Genomic DNA, 19,771 nt, shown 5'->3' on the forward strand with positions numbered 1-19,771 from the left:
GTTTCATTAATATTGAACAGAGAAAACTTAATCCACGGTTTCGCCGCGTTAATTACATACCGCAAAAGCAGCTCGTTATTCTGAAATTTATTTCCGACACGTGCCTAGACAACCGCCCACGGAATTTTCGGATGTATCATTCATGAGTTCGACTCATCGTCAGTTAGCGCTGGTCTACCGCGTTCGTCCATTTATGCCCGGCGAAATTGTCATGTCATCGGCAAATGCTCGCGGTTTGTCTGAAACAACAAACTGGTCCGGGGGCAAGAAAGTTGGATCATTAGGTCGCGTGCTTTGAACCCTCCCGATATTTCCGTGCATATCGAGAAACGATGGAATTCCCCGATGCATATTTCCCGACCGACAAGAAGCTCGAGCACCCGACGACTTTATACCCATCAATTTCCTCCGTGGGAAAATATATAAAGTCGACCCACCGGAATCGAGCTGGAATCGATGTCAGAAATTCAATCGAGCGCAATGTCGGGTCGTTTATATATTCTGAAATTCTGAAAAGAAATGTTATTGGGCGAGGCGACGCGTCGCACCAATTGACTTCTGACAACTTGCGCTATCGCCATTTGCATATTTGCTGTTATGCTTTCGAGTTGCTCCCGTTGGCGCATCCCCGGGCATGAATCGTTTATGCGACGGGTCACCCTTTGGTACATGAAATGTCAATTTACGGTGTCGCTTCTGATTTGTTACGGTCGGCGTAATTAACGGAGTGCAAATGGTAGACTGGTCGTTACCCAGTTTTCAGTTCGCACTCCATGTGCTTTGCTCTTATCACGGTTATCGCTTCATTCAACGTAAACACTCGAACTGAAACGCCCGACGCACAATTCGCTATTAATGATCCTCAAATCGTACGCGATAGCCATTTAGTGTATATTTTAGGTTATAAAATAGGCCGTGAAATTCGAAAATGTATCGACAAACAGATCGAAGAATTGTCTTCTAAAACTCTTCAACTGTCTGTACAATTCATTTCAGTGGAGCGTGAAAGAAATTCAGAGTATTTTTTTCGATCTTCAAAACTTCTCGGGAATATGAATTCTGTATTTGTATTTGCGACGAGTGAACAGTTCTACTCAATTTTAATGACAAGACACGTTCAGACTTTCGAAACACTCGACTATAAATGTTGGTTTGATCGATGATAAAAAAAAAATTATCAGAAAACATCGCCAACTTGATGAAACTTCGCCTGAAACTAGTTGTTATAAAGATCAGTCAAGAAGCCGATTAACTCGAGAAAATTGGACATTCTTGCAATTGTTATGTACAAATAATTGGAGCAACGCTAGATCAATTTTCTAAAGCATTGATCAACCTTTGTTTCTTGTATAATTTATTTTAAGCCCTGTAAAAATGATGACAAATTATAGGTAATTCAACTTTGATCGAGAGTAAATATTTATCAGGGCACTAGCCTGAGTTTAAAAATAAACCATGAACTTTATGTATAATTAACTAGGATAAATGAGTAAAAATGCGAATGAGGGAAATAGCCAATTATCGAGTCTCATCAAGTGAAATATCCTGAAGTTTTTATTTCTACATGTGCAGTTTTAATTCACAAACCTGATTTTGAAATGCAAGTGACATACATTTAATTTCGTCTCGCCATCTCGAATTGGAACGTGTAGCCGCTATGCACTTTATAAAATTATAATATGTTCCGGCAATTTTATTGCGCATAAATCGTCAACATTCTTCAGGATAACTTCGGAATGAACTCCTGCAGCGCGAGTGATGGTCCTCGTGTGGAAAGTTGGAAGAACCAGAAAGAACGGACATCTTTCTTTCTCTCCCTCTCTCTCTCTTTCTCTTTTTCACCCTTTGTTCTACTTCTCGGGGAATGAGCGAAAAACAACCACGCGCCAAATCGCGAGGGAATACTATGCACTGTTGAAAATGTTTCTGATTGTACTACACTTTTGCTGAAAGTGGAATTTCGGTGTAGCAAAGTGAAATAATCGTACATTATTTTGTAAATTTCGTAACAAAATTAAAATTCTTAAAATCGTTGTTGCAAAAATACACAACTTTTTTTCAACTTTACTAACATTGTAGTGTAAATCAAAATATTCTTTCGGTTAGTGCTCAATTTTCACCCATCATTTGTACTGAAGTCTTTATTTAATTTACAAATTTTCTGGTACAAATCGCTAATCTAAACCCTATTCAAGTTGTGAAATATGGAAGAGACGAGAGAAAACAAAATTCTCAGCAATTAATTTCAAAGTCATAATTCCACTCTCCAAATTGCCTTAGTAATCGTGTCTTCAGTGCTAGATGTTGTACAATTTTAAATTGGATGAAAATGAGAATTTATACCAAACCGACATAATTTATGAAAAATTGGTTCACTTTTCATTCGAGTGTTTAGCGCAACTGATAGATTTCGGCCTTTCTTAATTAAAATGCATTTCAATCAACAGCATCGGCAGTTCATTACAATTGATCTGGACAAAAAAGTGGCTATTAAAAGTCTGTTATGAATAGAAAAACAACCACATAGTACTTTACTGATCCTTAATTTTTTTAAATTTCTAAGCATGTAAGGAAAATTCAGTTTACCATGTTCACTAAAATTAATATGCAAATGTATAGTAATGTTTCTACACGGTACACTGAATTTGAAAATTTTCTACGTAGTATGACTAAGCTTCATAACGCGTCGTGAATTTTCTATACAATATACCATACGAAAAGCTTCCTATACATGTTCGGTAAATTTATCAAGAAACATTTTCAACTGTGATGGGTATCCAGCGAGTCGGCGGCGACCGCAAACAGTTCCAGGCGTTATCATGTTCGGTCAGACGCAAAAGTAGTATAACTCAGCGTTACCTCGAACCTCGGCTGTCGACCACGTGCAGATAAGCTCTGGTAAAGTCTTGGTGAATTACATTCTATTAACGTTTATTGCCGGCCGTTATACGAGCCTGATATGAACCGGGGCAGCGACTCGGTATCCATTTCCACTGTTTCAATAACCCGCTGCGCTGGAAATTAAGAACCGCTCTGGCCCTGCTCCGGAAATTTACAGCCCTGCAAAGCCTGCACATTCGGGGTTTTCGGTCTGTTCATGCATTTGTCAGGGAGACTCGAAACTGCACCGGATTGCATTAGCATCGTACGTCGTTACGTCGGCTCTCACTGTATGTTGCAGAGGTCGTTCGACTGCGTTCGGGTCTAACGGCAACCACGATTCGCATGAAGAGATATGTCCTCCCCAAAATTAAACGCGATCACGCAGCCGACTGAAAGTCGCATGTGTCAACTCTTTCAACCCCGAATGATCTTACGCAGCGTGCATGCCTGTCGTTCACAGCCGCTGTTACACCGTTGTTTTGATGGATGGTCGATGTTTAAACGTTGTCTGAAGAGGTCGTTACGTGTAATTAGTCACCGGCTGAGCGAGGCGTTTCGCATCCCAATAGCCTAATTCTCTCCACTGGCACGTTCACACGCACAAAAAAACCCCAACCGTCTTGTCTGGACCCCGAGCACGATTTTTCCCTCAAAATTTCGTCAGTCGTGACGTGAACGCGTTTAATTTCTTCTCTAATTTGTTCAAATTAGCCGAGCGTGAAATCATGTCGCAGACACGCTCCTTCGTTCGAATCGTTTATACGTCTGCGCGGGGGTTGGAAGGGGTGGTTAAACGCTCCGTCGGCAAGGCAGGATGGTGCTGGTAAGAGTAACTGCTGCCTCCCGGGTAAATCTTGCTGCGAACGATTACCCTTGTTCGGGGTTGGTAGGAATGATCGTATATAACAGTGGCCGGTATGAAGCAACGACGACGCTTCTCTGGTGCAGGTACCAATTTATTATTCCGAGCTATTAACGGTAAACGTTGCAAACGCGTGTACCTTCCGTAAAAACTTTTCAAATAAACCTGGCTTATCATTTGATACAACTGCTTGCAGTTGGGCAGATAAATCGTAGTTATGATGAAAAATTATTCCACTTTCTAGGGAGCAGAATTTATTTATTTATTTTCTTCTACCGAGCAGCTTAGTGGGGAAAATGTTGTGATAACGCACATCCAGAGTTGGAAACATTTTCAATGTTATACCTGTATTTTTCGCCGTCTTTGCCCGCACGAAAATTATAAGAAAACGAATTTTACGTGACCTGTAAAGCCCCGAAAAGATATGCTGTAAAAGTTCGTCGTCGTTGATATTTCAACACCCTTTTGAGCCGAGCCTCCAGGAAAGCCCTTTTCCGCAAGGCATAATGGATTATTAACACCCCGCCAGAGTTTCGCTTGTCATCTCGACACATATACGAGAACCAGGTTTATGCGGTGAAATCGTGAAATCACTCGCGGTTGAATACCAACAAACGTTTAGACGCGGACATTTTACTCAGTAATCGTTCATTCATTCATCATTGCAAATGACGTGCTCGCAATGTATAAATGATACGAGAACAGCAATCCGTGTTTATGAAACGGCTCCGTTGTGTATTCAGATTTCCGTCAAATTACCCAACGATGAGATATTCCGTAACAGCAAGAAAAAAAAAAAAAAAAGAAGTGGAAATAAAAAATGTTAATATCCGCGTCTTGCGCAAGGGCTCAGCTTTAAATTGAACATCAATCTGAACTCTCATTTTCCCTTATTTTCTCGCTTCTTTCTCAACTTCTAATAACCGCTAGATTAGAATTAAACTCGGAAATCAAACGGACAGAATCACGATGGATGAGTTTATCGAATAGATTATGTATAACACGCGTTGCAATGAAATTTCTACGAAAGTGGAGCAAGCCGAGATATCTACGCTTTATAAGCAGATTCAATATCTTTTCGATCGCGAGGACAGGAAATTAAGGGAAATATGAATTATGAAGAAACACACGATTCAATAACTATCGCAGGGTAACCCCATTAAAAACGACTTCACTCGCCTACCGAATACGTCGCGGCCATTACTCTCGATTGAGGAATCTCATTTGATTAAAGATTTTGTTGAACAAGATCAATACGTTGTCACTGTCGACACGCTGTCGGCCCATATCAGTTTGACGACGGGTATCTCGCGTTTGCGCGTCGCCAGGGCATTGGATTGAAAAAAAATTCTATACATTATTTATTTTCTCGGACGATTTACGACTGGTGTTTATAGAACATGGAAGATCAGAAAAAAGTGAGAATTTCTATGGATTTGTAATATATCTTACTTGAAAAATTATAACATTGTAGCGAAGCGAACGAGAGATTGATGAAATATATTGTTATTGGTGAAATATAAAGGGTGAAAAATTTCAAACCTGAAAATTATTCCTACAAAAATATTGTATCAGCGTTTTTGATAGCATCGAAATTACAGTGAAAATGGAAGTCTCGAATGACGTGGTAATATCACGCAGCATGTAAGAGGCAAGACCAAAAATATAAATATCAAAAGATGAAGAAGAACGTAAAAAGAGGAAACAATTCTAGGGTGGTAGACTTTCCATTACTCGTAACCCAGATTTCTTAGCGCACTTAATAATTGAGCCGCCTAGCCGGGCTATAACGTGAATAGGAAAAAAAAAAAATTTCGTGGTAAACGGAGAGAAGAAAATCGACGAATCAATACACTGCATGAATAGTATTTTTCATAATTTCGAACAGCAGCTTCCCTCCTCTCGCACAGCACGTCTAGTCGCCGAGTCCCTTTGTGCCCACGGTTCAGTCGGCGATTAAATTCAATTAGTTGGTTAACTCACGTTTATACAAGCGCGTGTCCGTGACGAAGGAAGCTTCTAACCGTGAGCAACATCTGGAGCGTATATCAGCTGCTGGAAGGAAAGTAAAGCCGCACAATTGTTAAACGGTAATCGGGATTTGGCGGGGAGGGCAAAGAGAAATGTTCAAATTACAGCCCCATCGCATTCTTCACTAACATATATGGAAATGGGACACTTTTCCGCTCAACGCAACCTTGGGGCGCAACAAAATTTATAAATTAAAAAATTTTAAAACCGTTTCGCTGCCTCCGTATTTTCATATTGAGTCAGAAACCTGTAGCGCCGCTCATATCGTGGGATGAAAACCGCCCCAGACCCATCTCGATATTCGCTCCCGCTGGATTCCTGGGCTTCTTCCCCTGGGGTCGAACTTCTGTCACTTTAGAGTCTCGACACTCACGGCGCAAAATACTTGGGACGGTGGTTCTTTTGCATTTATACCTGGTTTGCCAAGTGCGAAAAATAAACGGGTGATCTATTCACCAGCTGCTCTCTTACCCTCCCTAATTTATCGCGCGAATGACGCAGGCGTTCGTTTAATCAATCGACGAACTAATCGAGGAAATTTTTTGCCGCCGTTGATCAATATTTTTTCTGCTAAAATCCAATCCGGTCACTTTGAAGCTGATCGAAACATTGCACCGATGTCACGTATTCGACTGACTACCTGTAGTAACATAGCTGAACCAGCTAAACTAGGTTCACCACTTGCTGTGCCTGAAACGAAATGACGCTCAGTGCCACATGAATATGCAGAAGGCTTTCACGTGGCGTCGGTTCTTGTTAAAAAGTTAAAGGTTTTATCTAGCCGAGTCTCTTCTTTATACCCGCAATAATCCTCGTAGGCTTTGGAGGCGCTTCGTTAAGCCTACCTGTCGTGTTTGAGTGGCACCGACAAGCGCCATTTTCATTCGATTAGAAAAATTCAACAATTTTTTTCAATCAACCGTTATATTGGGCCAAGATTTACACTCCTGAGGCTCACGGCTGGAGTCGAAATTGAGAGAGGTGACAGGTATACAGTCCGGTTCAAAACTTACCTAGGCTCCGGGCTGATCAAATAAACTAAGATTATTATTAAAAGAAGTCAATCTCGTGAAGTAATCAGTTGAAAAAATGTTACGCCAATATTTAAATGTAAGAAAAATTAAAAACAAAATACAAAGTATAAGCTAAGAGAGTTATGTGAACTTGGCGCCCGATTTGCTCCGATCTAAAATTTTGTTCATGATTTCGGAAGATTTGGGTATGTAGTTGATTGTAGTAAACTCGATTTCGATTGTAGTAGCGCCAATAAAAAAAATATATCCACACAAAAAAACGCTCATCCCTCGAGGTTAATGGATCAGGTAATTCTGATAATGTTACCTGCCATATTTTTACTTCTACACTTTTTCGACCGGACGGCACGTCCCGATACGTTGTCAAGCTTTATACATTTCGCGAAGAAAATGTATGCGAAACATTTTTAGATCTGACCTATGAGGTGTTTTGACGAAAATCAATTCAAACCTTGGAGTTTAAGGAGCTGTCGATACCTATAATTCACACAACTGAGTCGAGCATCTAGTAAAACTTGTTTTTCGCGAGTGGCTCTGATACTTCCGGGGTGGTAAATGCGACTTTACAATCCCTTCTGCACGCACTTGTATTGTGTTTTCCTAAAAATGTGTAGGTTCGTATGCGTATACGAGCGTACTTGTCAGGCGTCACGTGGCATGAATTAAAACGCTCCACGTAATCCATTCCACATACGGAAACCCATACAAATATAGAAACTTTACAACCTCTTCTGAAATAATGATGCATGCATTAACAACTTGGCAAAGAAAACCAATCGAAGTAGAAGGAAAATTACCATCGATCTGAAGTTAATTGACTTCTGTGATATAATTTCCAGGCTGTTATCGAATGTACCGAACATTACGTATTACAAAAGAAGAATCGTTCTAACACGTTTTGTATCAGTCTTATACCGGTGAAACATAATTAAACTCGAAGAAATCAACGATTTCCTGAAAGGAGAAAACTTGGCGATTTCTTTCTCCGGTTTTTACTCTCACGTCCTTCTTAATCACCTCCGCCTTTTCCGTAACTATTTTTTATTCTCCTTTTCTTCTTTAATGTATTTTTATTTTTTATTTCACCCATACTTTCACCTTGCGCTCTTCCTCCTGCTTCGTCTTTTGAAGGAGAAAGCACATCTAATTGAAACGTTCCAGTTCACCAACATCAACGTCGGGTTCTCTCGCGCGGCAGTTATAATACGCAAATACTAGACCCACTACAACGATATAGAAAATGAGGACGACGTCTGTAATAAAGCCCTCTTTCTCATTTTGACTTCCCTTTGAATGAATGATACGAAAAGGCGAGTCCCACCCCGACTTTGGCAGTGAAAGCAGAAGCACTTCTGCACTCGACGCGTTTTGGGGAAATGAGAAATGAACGTACAAATGTAAATACTAATGGGTATGAGATGGTTGTTGATGGAAAGAAATTATTAGATTAGATAATATTTATTATTATTCACAATTGAACCAAACATTACATTAACAACGATATAGGACATGTAAATAAAAATAAACAATACGCAGTATACATAATAATTATTTATCATCTTTTAAGAAGATATCAGCGCAATAGGTATACATATATAAATCATTAGATAAACTATAAGAGAGAGAGAGAGATTTGTGATTTGTGTATTTTATGCCATAGTAAAACTTTGGGGCAACAAAAAGCATTTTAGCGAAACACATAATATATATAACAAGAAATAACAGAGAAAGTATAACAATCAAGATCGCAGTAGAAAAACATTGAAGCACAATTGAGTGAAAAATCGACAACTAACAAAGTATGTATGAAACATCGTAATTTCAACAGCTACTCGATTGCGCTTATAGTAATTAAAGTATCAAAATTAAAGTATTAAAATTGATCGATAATATAAATATAAATACATAATCATAAAAATCTACGCTTATACAAGTCTTTTTCTAAGCACTAACCTAGGGCAGAAATTTCAATTTGAAACAAATATGTAAACAGCATAGTTTTTCAAAGTTCAATTGAGGAGGCAGACACCACCGCGACCGGAAGAGAGTGCCAGAAGTAGACAACCGATAGATGGAATGAGTTTCGATAAGTAGAAGTTCTGTGGGATGGGATGTGGAACGTGAGTGGGATTAAACGTAATGATTTATAAAGAAATATATCAGGGCGCACGAAGATTTCCTTTATACACGATGGCGCATTTCCTTGTAGCATTTGGAAAGTATTTATCCGCAGAAAATTATTAATTTACTTATTTATTATATAAATTACGTCTGCTTCTGCCGATAGCCACCTCAGCTGGTGCCTGTATGGGGTGATGTGTTCGTCCCTCGTTAAATGAAATATAAACCTAATGCCACAGTTTATCAGTCTTTGTAACTTGGTATTGAGCTCAAGCGTTAAATCGTAATAAACAAGACAACAATAATCTAGAATGGGAAAAATGAGAGTTGATATTAGTTTAGTTTTGAGCTCAAGTGAAAGTGCATTTCGGTGATACTTGAGCTTATGAAGTGTGAAATGCATACTCCGCGAAATGGCTGAAACATGACTCGCCCAAGATAGATTTGCACACATTACAACCCCCAAATTACGCGCTATGCTCACATAAGGCAGAGCTGTGTCATTCAGTGCTATACGAGCGAGTGTTGTATGGCCGAGTGAATTTACATTTCCACTGCTGCCCAATATGAGGATCTTCGATTTTCCTAGATTTAGTGTCAGTTGGTTGACTTTAGCGTACTCTGCTATGGCGACAACGTCTTGTTCAATCTTTTGTAAGCCTAGATGGATCTTGGACGGTTCACAGCTGAAATAAATTTGAGTATCATCCGCAAATATCATGTGATTGGAATGTTTAAGTGAATTACTGATATCGTTAATGAATAAGGAGAAAAGTAAATGTCCTAGGACTGATCCTTGAGGTACCCCCGATGCAGTCGATCTCCATTCAGACCTAGCACCAACGTCATCTACCACAGCCTGAGTACGTCCTGAGAGATAAGCAAAGATCCAGCTAAGAGCTGAATCACTAAAACCATAACATCTAAGCTTACGCATTAAGAGAAAGTGAGAACCTTGTCGAACTCTTTGCTAAAATCGAAAAGGACAAGTAATGTGACCTGCCCCTTATCAATAGCTCGACTCACATTATCACAAACCCGTAGTAATGGGAGAGAGAGAGAGAGAGAGAGAGAGAGAGAGAGAGAGAGAGAGAGAGAGAGAGAGAGAGAGAGAGAGAGAGAGAGAGAGAGAGAGAGAGAGAGAGAGAGAGAGAGAGAGAGAGAGAGAGAGAGAGAGAGAGAGAGAGTAACGGGGAATGTGCGCTGACATGTGACACGAGCTGTCGACTTTTACCTTGTCACAAAATCGTTGACCTCTTCGCGTGTCACCAAACCCCACGTAGTTATTATACCTTATAACACGACATGGCTAGTGATACCGACTACCATTGTAAAAATACTCACGCAACGTGAAAAGTTTCAAGTACCGCTGACCGGCAGGGAGTCACCAACATAGCAGATATCGCTCTCTTGCACCTTTTCACGCGTCAAGATAAATGGCGAAGGGAAAAAGAATGACAGAGGATACGAGAGACGCGATATGGGATGTATACGGGGATGATACGCATTTGAAGCTGAAAACTTGCTCGTACGCAGCATCGTGAAAAGTATTCGTTCAAAACGATTTACGATCTTATCTTGTCACGCGTATCTACCGACTCCACAATGTATATCTATTTCAATCTTCGTTCGCCGGGAGCTTTCAAATTTCCTGCAAAATGTAAACTTTCACACGTGGTAGGCTTCGTTTTTTCATTTTTTCCTTCATTCTTCTTCTCTATTCTCTCGGTATATGTATCGAAGCCTGTATCACATTACACGCAACCCTCCGTCCTTGGAGCCACCTTCGTGCCTTTACACCTCGCTTTTTCTTCCTCCTCGTCCTAACCGCATGAATTTTCCCTCATTCGGAAACTCTTTTTTGGGGTGAAAACAGGGGATCGCCTTTCTCCGGTAACGCGGATGCTGGGAAAACGGAGGAAAAACTGCTGCCCAGCTTTCACGCCTCAATTTATTCCTTCCCGTACCGTGTATCGCACACATTCACTTCTATCAAATTCGAGCAGACCTAGAGTTTGGCTGTCCAATATGTAACACTTTCAATTCATTTCAAACAGTGGTTGAACGGGACTTCTTGTCAGGTTTGAAATTGTATACCAATTGAAAGGCACAGTGGATGATGCGCGAGTGTATCACGTTTGAATATCTAACGTCAACGGGTGAGACAAAGAAGAAGAAAGGAAGGGAACCAGTTTGGCGAATTCATAGACCGCATTCTTCTGTAAGATGTCAAAACCGACAGTCCTTTATCACTATTATTGTTTTTTACGTAACACACCTTACTACTTTTTACTTTTGCAGTCAGATGCAACCTTCATCCCTGTTAAAGATTCATCACATTCTTAAACGTCACGAACACAATGTCAAGATGCTTTTTGACGTCAGAGAAGTTGAACTCGTAAATAATTTTTTTTTCATACCATTATATCAATGTGCAAGAATAAGCCTGAATGTTGTATGTTCTTAGAATCCGTGCGGCGATATTGATTTGGAAAAAGGAAACAGTTTCTTTTTTCAATGTTCAACGTATTTTGAAGCAACGTGTTATACGACAGCGTATCGTGTAACTTGCGGGTAAGTTTCATAAAATATCGCCCCCACCGAGGCAAGCAGTTTGGGTTAGTTCGCCGCTGCTTGTGGGGGTTCAATTAATTAGCCGACTCACGATGAGTGGTAAATAAGAAGGAAACCGGCAGCTCTACGCAAGGAGGAACGTTGCTCGGGCTTTAATCAAAGATTCATCACTTTGAGATATTTCCGAAAGTGTCCAATTCAGAAATAGAACGAGATTAACGCGCAAGATGATATCAGCTGAGGAGAACGTGTGTTCCTGCTTCTGAGCGTTATGTACCCAGCGACTTTATGGGGTGTGTGAAAAGTTTGCGTAGAAAATGTTGAATTTACGTGCTGAAACATGGAGAGATGACATCGGCTGAAATAACAAACACTATTTATCCAGCTCCTCGGTGCGTGTCACGCTGGTATAATTTACAACTTGGATAAATGTCTCGACAAACAAGCTATATATGAAGCTACACATCGAAGCATGAAATCTTTACTCTCCTGTTTTTCTTCGGTGATACCGCATTTATTCACGCGACGTTGAATCTTGGACTTTTATTTTTGGCAAATACGAAAAACAAAGGCCGCCTGGGTAAGCCAAACCTCGAGAACCGTTTCCATGACGAAATTTATCATTTGATACAAATGCCTATACCACATGACGCTACCGTCTAAAGAATAATAGCAATTTACTTCCACCTACTTGATCTCTCTCGGTCTTATAGGTACTTTCGACAGTTGATATTATATCGTCTAACACATGTACGCTCACTTACATAGATATAAAAGTGTAATTAAGGAGTGCTGCGCGTGTGCAGAACCGTAACAAATCGCCAATGGACTGAGTTTTTCGAGGTGTACAAAAAATGTATACCTCGTACACAAACAAAGCTGCGGGAGTTCGGAAACTTATTTTAGTTTATTGATCATCGTCAATAAGCGAAATTCATCATGCCCTAGAAATTAATATTTCTCACTAATAAGCGATTGCGTATAGTAAGGTTTGAAGTTAGCATTCGGCTGACTTTAACTGCAAAGTTTAACTTTCTTAATCTTAACTTTCTGTGAAAGCTAAATTCACGAGCGAAAGTTAACTGAAAGGATCAAAGTAATTATCAAAATTAAACAATTCTGGGCTGTCAGAAATATCTGAGGATATCCAAAGTGAGTTCGAAGTGTCTGACGGGTCCTTACCGCTAAATTGAAATATTATTGTCGCGTCATTTCAATTCTGCACAATTGGCGCAAAAATGTTTGCGTGGACGCAATTTTTAACTGTAAAAAATACGCTTATTGGCCAATAAAAATCTTTACGACCCTACAAGCACCTTAGCAGCTTCACACCGTGAATGATTCATTCGAAACACCGCATCCCTGCAGATGGTCTTTAACGAGTTCTAGCGACGCGTGCGGTCTTGAAAGATAAAACGCCTGAGCGCATAAGCGCGACATTGCACGGGCACGTAGTCTCAATTTGAATATGGTTCCGTATTACGTATCATAGATGAATGCACCCCTACTCTTTACCACTTCACAACACTTTTCAATTCCGCATCCCTCCGTTCCTCGCTCATCTGTTTCCACCAAGATCCAAGATGGCGCCATAGCGTCCAAGGCTCGAGGGTTGGATCCAAACGCGCGCGGCGCGAACGCGACGCTTCGAAAGCTCAGTCAGTGGTGCGACTCCGTTTGAGTCAGACCGGTGTTCCGTGATCGAGGCGCAGAGTACACTTACCCTACGCATTTTAGCATGGGAGGCAGGACGTAGTGTCTGACTCGACAGTGATACTTTATACTGTGATAAATCTAGCCGGTTGAAGTCAAAGACGCAGGCTGCTTTTTACACTTATCCAATCCGTATAAATAATGAAGTTCAGATAAAAATTGATCTAATCGTCAATAATTCTACTTTCTCTTAAAGGCAGTACATCGCCTGTTTCTCGTCGTGAAATATCGCCGTAAAGTATTTCAAATTATATTTCTTTCCTATATGTCGTTTTTATACCTAACTGAAGTTCCAGAGAAGTTTTGGTAAAAATTGTGTCGGCAACCGCATCACATGTATTTGGTAAGATGAGAGCGAGATTTTAAGATTCCATGGTGTCACAACAATCGAAAGTGAACCGGTAAAAAGTAATGTATATACATATATTTTTCTGAAAAAGTGAAAAGTCAAATGAGCGCCATCTTAGACTTAACGTACAACGCTCATCTTTCGAGAGAATATTCCTTTCAACCCAAACAAACTTCTGACAACCCGGTTGAATGATTAGAAATCATAAGTCGAGCGACCTTCTGTCATTTTTAACCATAGGATAAGCTTGTACCATGTGCCAAATATAGCGATATGAACAACCGTACTTATCGCTGATTCTATATCTATATAACGTTAGGATGTTTCAGAAAAAAATAATTTGCAAATTTCTACCGTGATGTTAGCGTTGTACGTTAAGTTTAAGATGGCGCTTATTCTCGATTCTGCACGTTTTCTAAAAAACTGAAAAGTCAAACGAGCGCCATCTTAGACGTCACTTAGAACACGCGTCTTTGGAGAGAATCTTTCTTTCAATCCGAAACTTTTCAGAGGGTGCCAGGATGGAAATTTGTAAATTATTTTGTCGGGCAACACCCTAATGTATATACATATATATATATATATATATATATATATATATATATATATATATATATATATATATATATATCTGATAATTAGTCGTAATAGTTTTACTTCTATAGTTTTTAGTAACGGAGGGTATTACTAGAAATTATGTAAGTAAAACTACTACGTCTAATTCTCAGACCGTAATCACCGAATGCGTTAGTAAAAGAGTTAGCCAAGTTTCCTCCAAGCTGTGCGCTAGAAGGTAAGAAAAAAATAGTATTTCTCTACTTTAGGCGGTAGCGTGAATGTTGCTCAAACACTGGAAGCCGATATGACAATGGCCCGAATCGGCTGGACCCATAATTCACACCGCGGTAATGTTATTTTGGGGATGGAATCCGAAGCACATAGGGTTCCTGGTAGGAATTATCAAGTGGGCTCGTCGCTTCGCGTCTCGGCTCGCTTCAATTTACCACTTTCAACCCGCCTCGCCGTCGAGCCGTTCATTTCGGATGCGTATACCAAACGCCTCCCACCTCCCGGAAACCCGCGGACCGCTCCAATGTATAATCGTGCACGAATGTGAGGAAGTTCGGGTTGCATCCAAGTAGGGATGATTTCTATCTTGACCCCCCGCCTGGATCAGTTTGAATAGATACGGACTGATTGCGGGGCTAACGAAGCTTAGAGGGTGAAGGAGTAATTATACCCTCTCTCTTGCCGATCTCCGCCGACCGTGCAAATCGAGCCCGAAGCCACTTGTCCCGGGGCGAATTTTTCCGATAAAAAAGGGGAAGCCGCGGAGGGACGGGGAACGGAAAGATAACGTCTTGAATTCAAATATCCTCACTTTCAATCTGAATACAGGGAATACGCCACGGGGTGCCAGACACTACCCTTCCATGCATATTACTTTCTCGTACCAATATACCACGCATTTCTGAAACGGCAGCTAGCCCCGCACGGCAGCCATTTTCTTTTCCGCAAGCCAAGCGTCGCGGACAGAATTGCGCGGTTATCTAGCTCCGTTTACGATGCTGATGGATGAGGTTTTTGTCATCTTTTTCCTCAACGTCGAACGCTGCAGGCTGAGGTTCGGGGATTGGTCAATGATCTTGTTCCTTTTCGTCAAAGCCAAGAAATTGCGGGCAGAGATTTGCGGACAAAGGCTGCCTTGGGTCCTTAATACCTTGAGATCGATTAGCGATACAAAAGCCGATACTAAGGTGTACGGGAAATATACACGTCGAGGTGAGATTTTCGCCGGATTATCAGTCAAGTCCTGCGGGGTATTGGGAGATTAGAGAAGGCTCGAGACCATTTGGTAATTGAAAAAGCTTTCGAGTGAACGGGGCTGAGACCGTTTGATTGTGTACATCTGCAAAGGAGACGCCGCGTCCTTGGTGCATTCAATTTTTTCGCTTCACGTGCTCGACGCCTTGTGCTGCACAGGCGGACGTGAAATGAAGTTGGAGAAGGTGTTGACAGTTCAGTAATGAAAGACGAGTACTGGGTTGGGAGGAGGGGCTGTGCACCGCATGACCCACTGGCGAAATCCTTCCTCTTTCACGTCAACTTACTCAAGCCTCGATTCACCTCCTCGAGCTTTGCCGAGAAATTTTTCATTCTCGTGTGAAATCGAATTCCGCGTAAAATTAGTAAAACGTTGCGATTACATGTAAGCTTGTTATATATCTTTCTATATTCATACTAATATATAAGAGGTTTTATTTCTTTGTCTATTTGTCAACGTTAAACTGAACAACCAATGAACCGATTTACCTGAAACTTGTATCGATATCTTCACTGTGACTGCGGAAGTAATATAGGCAGCTACATACATCACGCGGTTATGAACAATCACTCATTTTACCCGTATGCGAATCGATCGTCGAGGTAACTCTGCCTTTCGCACCATCGTCGTTTATTTTCCCCCACACAATGCGTATGCGTATTACGCATGGTATTTCTACCCCGAGTATACCGGGAATGAATGAATTATTCGGCACCGCGGCAGGTAACTTGTGGTGGATTGCGTACCTGCTCGGATATGCGTCTGCAAATACGCAATACTTTGATGATGGTTGTTGTTCGAAAAGTGAAATGTTCATTTTTCCAAGTCCGCACTTGCCTGATGAACAGTTTTTGCCATTTTTTTCACCCACGCTGTAATGTTTTAATATATGCACCCCGCAATATTAATTCCATCCAAAATAGTGTTTAAGGGTGGGGGTAAGGGTTTCAGCGTAAAAAAAGAAACACTTTTCTTGTGAATTTTTTTTTAAAAGTATGGATTAAGCAAATTTATTCAAATCTTTTGTACATTATTGAGTATACTTTTAACAATATTCTGTAATTTTTTCATGCGGAAATATTGAAAAACAAGCCGATGACAGAGCTTGCCCCAGAACGTCTTAGAAAAAAAACAATTGCGGTGTTCACTATATCACGGTCGGAAATTATCTGAAATCAAAAACCATTAAAATTTAGTCAAAGTATCATCAAATCCTCCCCCAACGTTCTATCACTATTTTTTTTTTTCATTTAAAGATTTTCGGTGGCCATCTAAAGTGTAAACTGCTATTTTCCACGAAAAATTCCGCCATTTTGTGAGTGGAAAACCCCCTTAATGTAAAAAAAAAATTTGAACTAAACGTTGGGGGGAGGTATTTTATATGTAGAAAATGTGTACCAAGTTTGAAATGAATCGGTCAAGTAGTTTTTAAATGGCAGTGAACACGGACTTTGAAAAAATGATTTTGAGAAAAAATCACAAGCGCACGATCGAACGTACAACGACAAACTGACGCTCGTCTCTCGTTTTAAAATATTGTACAGTGTATAGTATACATACAAATATAAAATATGTCTTTATGGCTTTACTTACCGGTCTTTACTAAATAAAATATTCTCGAAACAGGATAATGGACCAGAACGATAGAAGTGAAAAGCTGTATACCTGCTGTCAGAGCTATAGTGTGAAAGGGCAAGAGACTAACTAGACAATAACTTCAAGAGTTTTGCTCAGATCGACTTAAAATTTTGGGAATATATTCTTGAAATGTTTAACAATAAGATAAGACAAAAAAAAGTTCGATTTTTCGAAAGTGCAAACCCTTACCCCCCCCTCCCCAAGCGTCTTGCAACCATGTGCAAGCTTGAGAGTATTAATTTTGATACTATTAGAAAACATAAACCGTTGCTGAATCGTTGAAATTTTATTTACGGGGAAAACTAATATAGTGAATATGAATCATGATTTAAAAAAAAAAAAAAAAATAGGTGTTACTATCTGAACCGGGCAGCAGTATCGCTCTACAACGAAATGAAACGAATAGAGTCGAAAATAATTTTACGTAAAATTGACGCAACTTAAATTTCTGATCGATGAATCCTCCAATTTCGCGTAATATATCGTCTCGTACATGTGCCGAACTATTATCCCGAATTTACGGCTGGGTCAGAAGTGATCCGACTTTACTCTCCGCGTTTCCATTTACGAACTAATATCAAAGCTTGGCTAGTAGAGCGTACATATAGAAAGCCCATCTGATCCACTCCGGCGTTCTGCAAGCTTTACCATTAACCTGGTATAAAACGAAGTTGGGATCCATCGGTGCTCACTTTCAATTTCGGTAGAACCGCGTTCCGCTGTATATGTATATCCCAGTAGAAGCTTGGAAAGTTTAATAATCTGTTGTACAGCGAGTTTTTCCAGCGAAAAAGAAAGATAACTCGGTCTGCAGTTTATGGCACACGGTTGAAAATCATGGTCGTTTTTCCTCTTTTGGCTTTCTGTTTTCTCATACAATGAATAAATCATATGTGAGAGAAATGACAGATGAAATGCCATTGACCATTCGCCAGTTCGACTGTTTGAATAATTGATGACCACCCTACCGGATTCGGTTATGAAAAAAGCTATTGCCGTTTTATTTTTCTGTATTTTTATTTCCAACCGGATTCAGTTCACACGTTTTCTGGGCAGTGTTAATATCGATTATATAGATTTACTGGCTGAACAAACTTCAGGGTCACCTCCGTTGTGTACATAGAGTATATTGAGCAGATACCTATATACCTGTATACCTACATACCTACATACATACGTATATCGATAGAAGAAAGGCATCGGCAATATCAATCCAACTATTATTGTTACCAAATTGTGTCTCCGCAATGCGCCCTGCAGCCCGAGAATCGTTTATATCTGTGCTTTTCAGCCGCAGCAGGTTCAATCAGCCTGCACAGCTCTTCTTCCCCACAACCGCCGTTTCTTGGCTTTCATCCTCTCTCGGGTTCCTTTTTTTATCGTCTTCTTTCCCTCCCTCTCTCCTTTTCTCTCTCTCTTTCCATTCAATCTTCCCTAGGTTCTAGGCTCATTATACTTTCTAATGTCGAGCGAATAAATTCAATATAATCTTCAAATTGAAGTTGAAGTGGCCTATTGTCCACAGAGAGGAAAGGCTCGTCGCCCTGTTTGTTCCGTATTCCCTCGATCGGCCTCCTCTATCTCTCTCACACACATGTTTCTACCCGCATCATAAATGGCCAGTCAAAATTATACGTGCGGAATTTTTTTTACTTCGCTTTTGAAGCGAATTTAGGTCGTCAAATATTATCAAAAGTCACGAGTTATCAACGTTGTATGAATATGTTATGCTTTCATTACTCGTGAGTAATTTTGAACACAGCTCTTCCCTTTTGCCGCGGCTCTAACTTTGTCAATAAGAGATTAAACCTGTCGGAAAATTTAAGGGTGGAAATTGCAAAATTGTAAAATACACAGTGGCGTTGAATAATTATTGATGAGCACGAAGGTATACGTGGAGATGAATGGAAAATCCTCGACTTACCAAGTCAAAAATCATTTCCCGAATTTCGTACTTCGTCGTAATTTAACGTTAAAAATTCATTTCCAACTACACCTCTAAAAAACAAATACTTAAATACGTCAAGAATTTATGCTACCTGCGTCAATATTGGATGCCAGTATAAACGGCCGTCCCCGTATATTAAAAATTAAGAAAAAATATTTTCCTGAAGCTTGGTAATAAATTACAAGCCAACTGTTTTAAATTTCCGGAATTGCAGAACAGCAATAATATTGCTTATGTTGACCGTAACCTCGGATGATTACGCTTTTCTGTCACTTTCTGTCTACTTATTATCTTCACAGTAATCTCGATATTTTTCTCGGTGATCTATGAATGGTCTGTTTTTTTAACGCCGTAAGGCAGAGTATACCATCGTTAAATTGAAACCTCGCGCGGTAGAAAATTTGGCGAAAATTACTCCCTCGGACACAAGATAATAAATATTTCATTTTGTTCAAAGTACTTCACGGTCTCGGCAGAACTATTTCATCAAATTATGTCTACATATAACTGAAAAACAAGAAGTCAATCATGCCCTCATTCATGATCAATTTATCCTATCTATATTGCTCCGAGTTGCAGCTCTGCAACATTAATCCTAGGAAAAATGTTGAGGAATTTCTTCAAAATCATCTATCATATGCCAAACACTGGCAAGTGCGCGAGTAGATACGAATTTTGACGCGTTCGTCATCTTCGGTCCGACAAACTTCGTCCTCAAAAGTCCGTCACATAGAAGACCAAGTTAACGCGATTCTGCTGCTAGAAATAGCTTACACGGACAACCTGTTGAGCC

General features: G+C 40.1%; 1 protein-coding gene across 8 annotated transcripts in view; it reads left to right on the plus strand.

Annotated features, from left to right (window-relative positions):
• LOC124180943 (synaptotagmin-7) overlaps positions 1-19,771 on the plus strand; it is a 206,071-nt gene that overhangs the window by 140,556 nt on the left and 45,744 nt on the right. For 2 of the 8 annotated variants that reach the window (XM_046566917.1, XM_046566916.1), the window contains exon 1: positions 13,183-13,561. The exons of 5 other annotated variants lie outside the window; for them this stretch is intronic. The gene's annotated coding sequence lies outside the window, so the exon portion shown is untranslated. Of the gene's footprint in view, positions 1-13,182; positions 13,562-19,771 lie in introns of those variants that run through there. One more of the 8 variants, XM_046566918.1, reaches the window with a different exon arrangement.

This window comes from Neodiprion fabricii, chromosome 4 (genome assembly GCF_021155785.1).
Source record: "Neodiprion fabricii isolate iyNeoFabr1 chromosome 4, iyNeoFabr1.1, whole genome shotgun sequence".
NCBI lineage: Eukaryota > Metazoa > Arthropoda > Insecta > Hymenoptera > Diprionidae > Neodiprion > Neodiprion fabricii.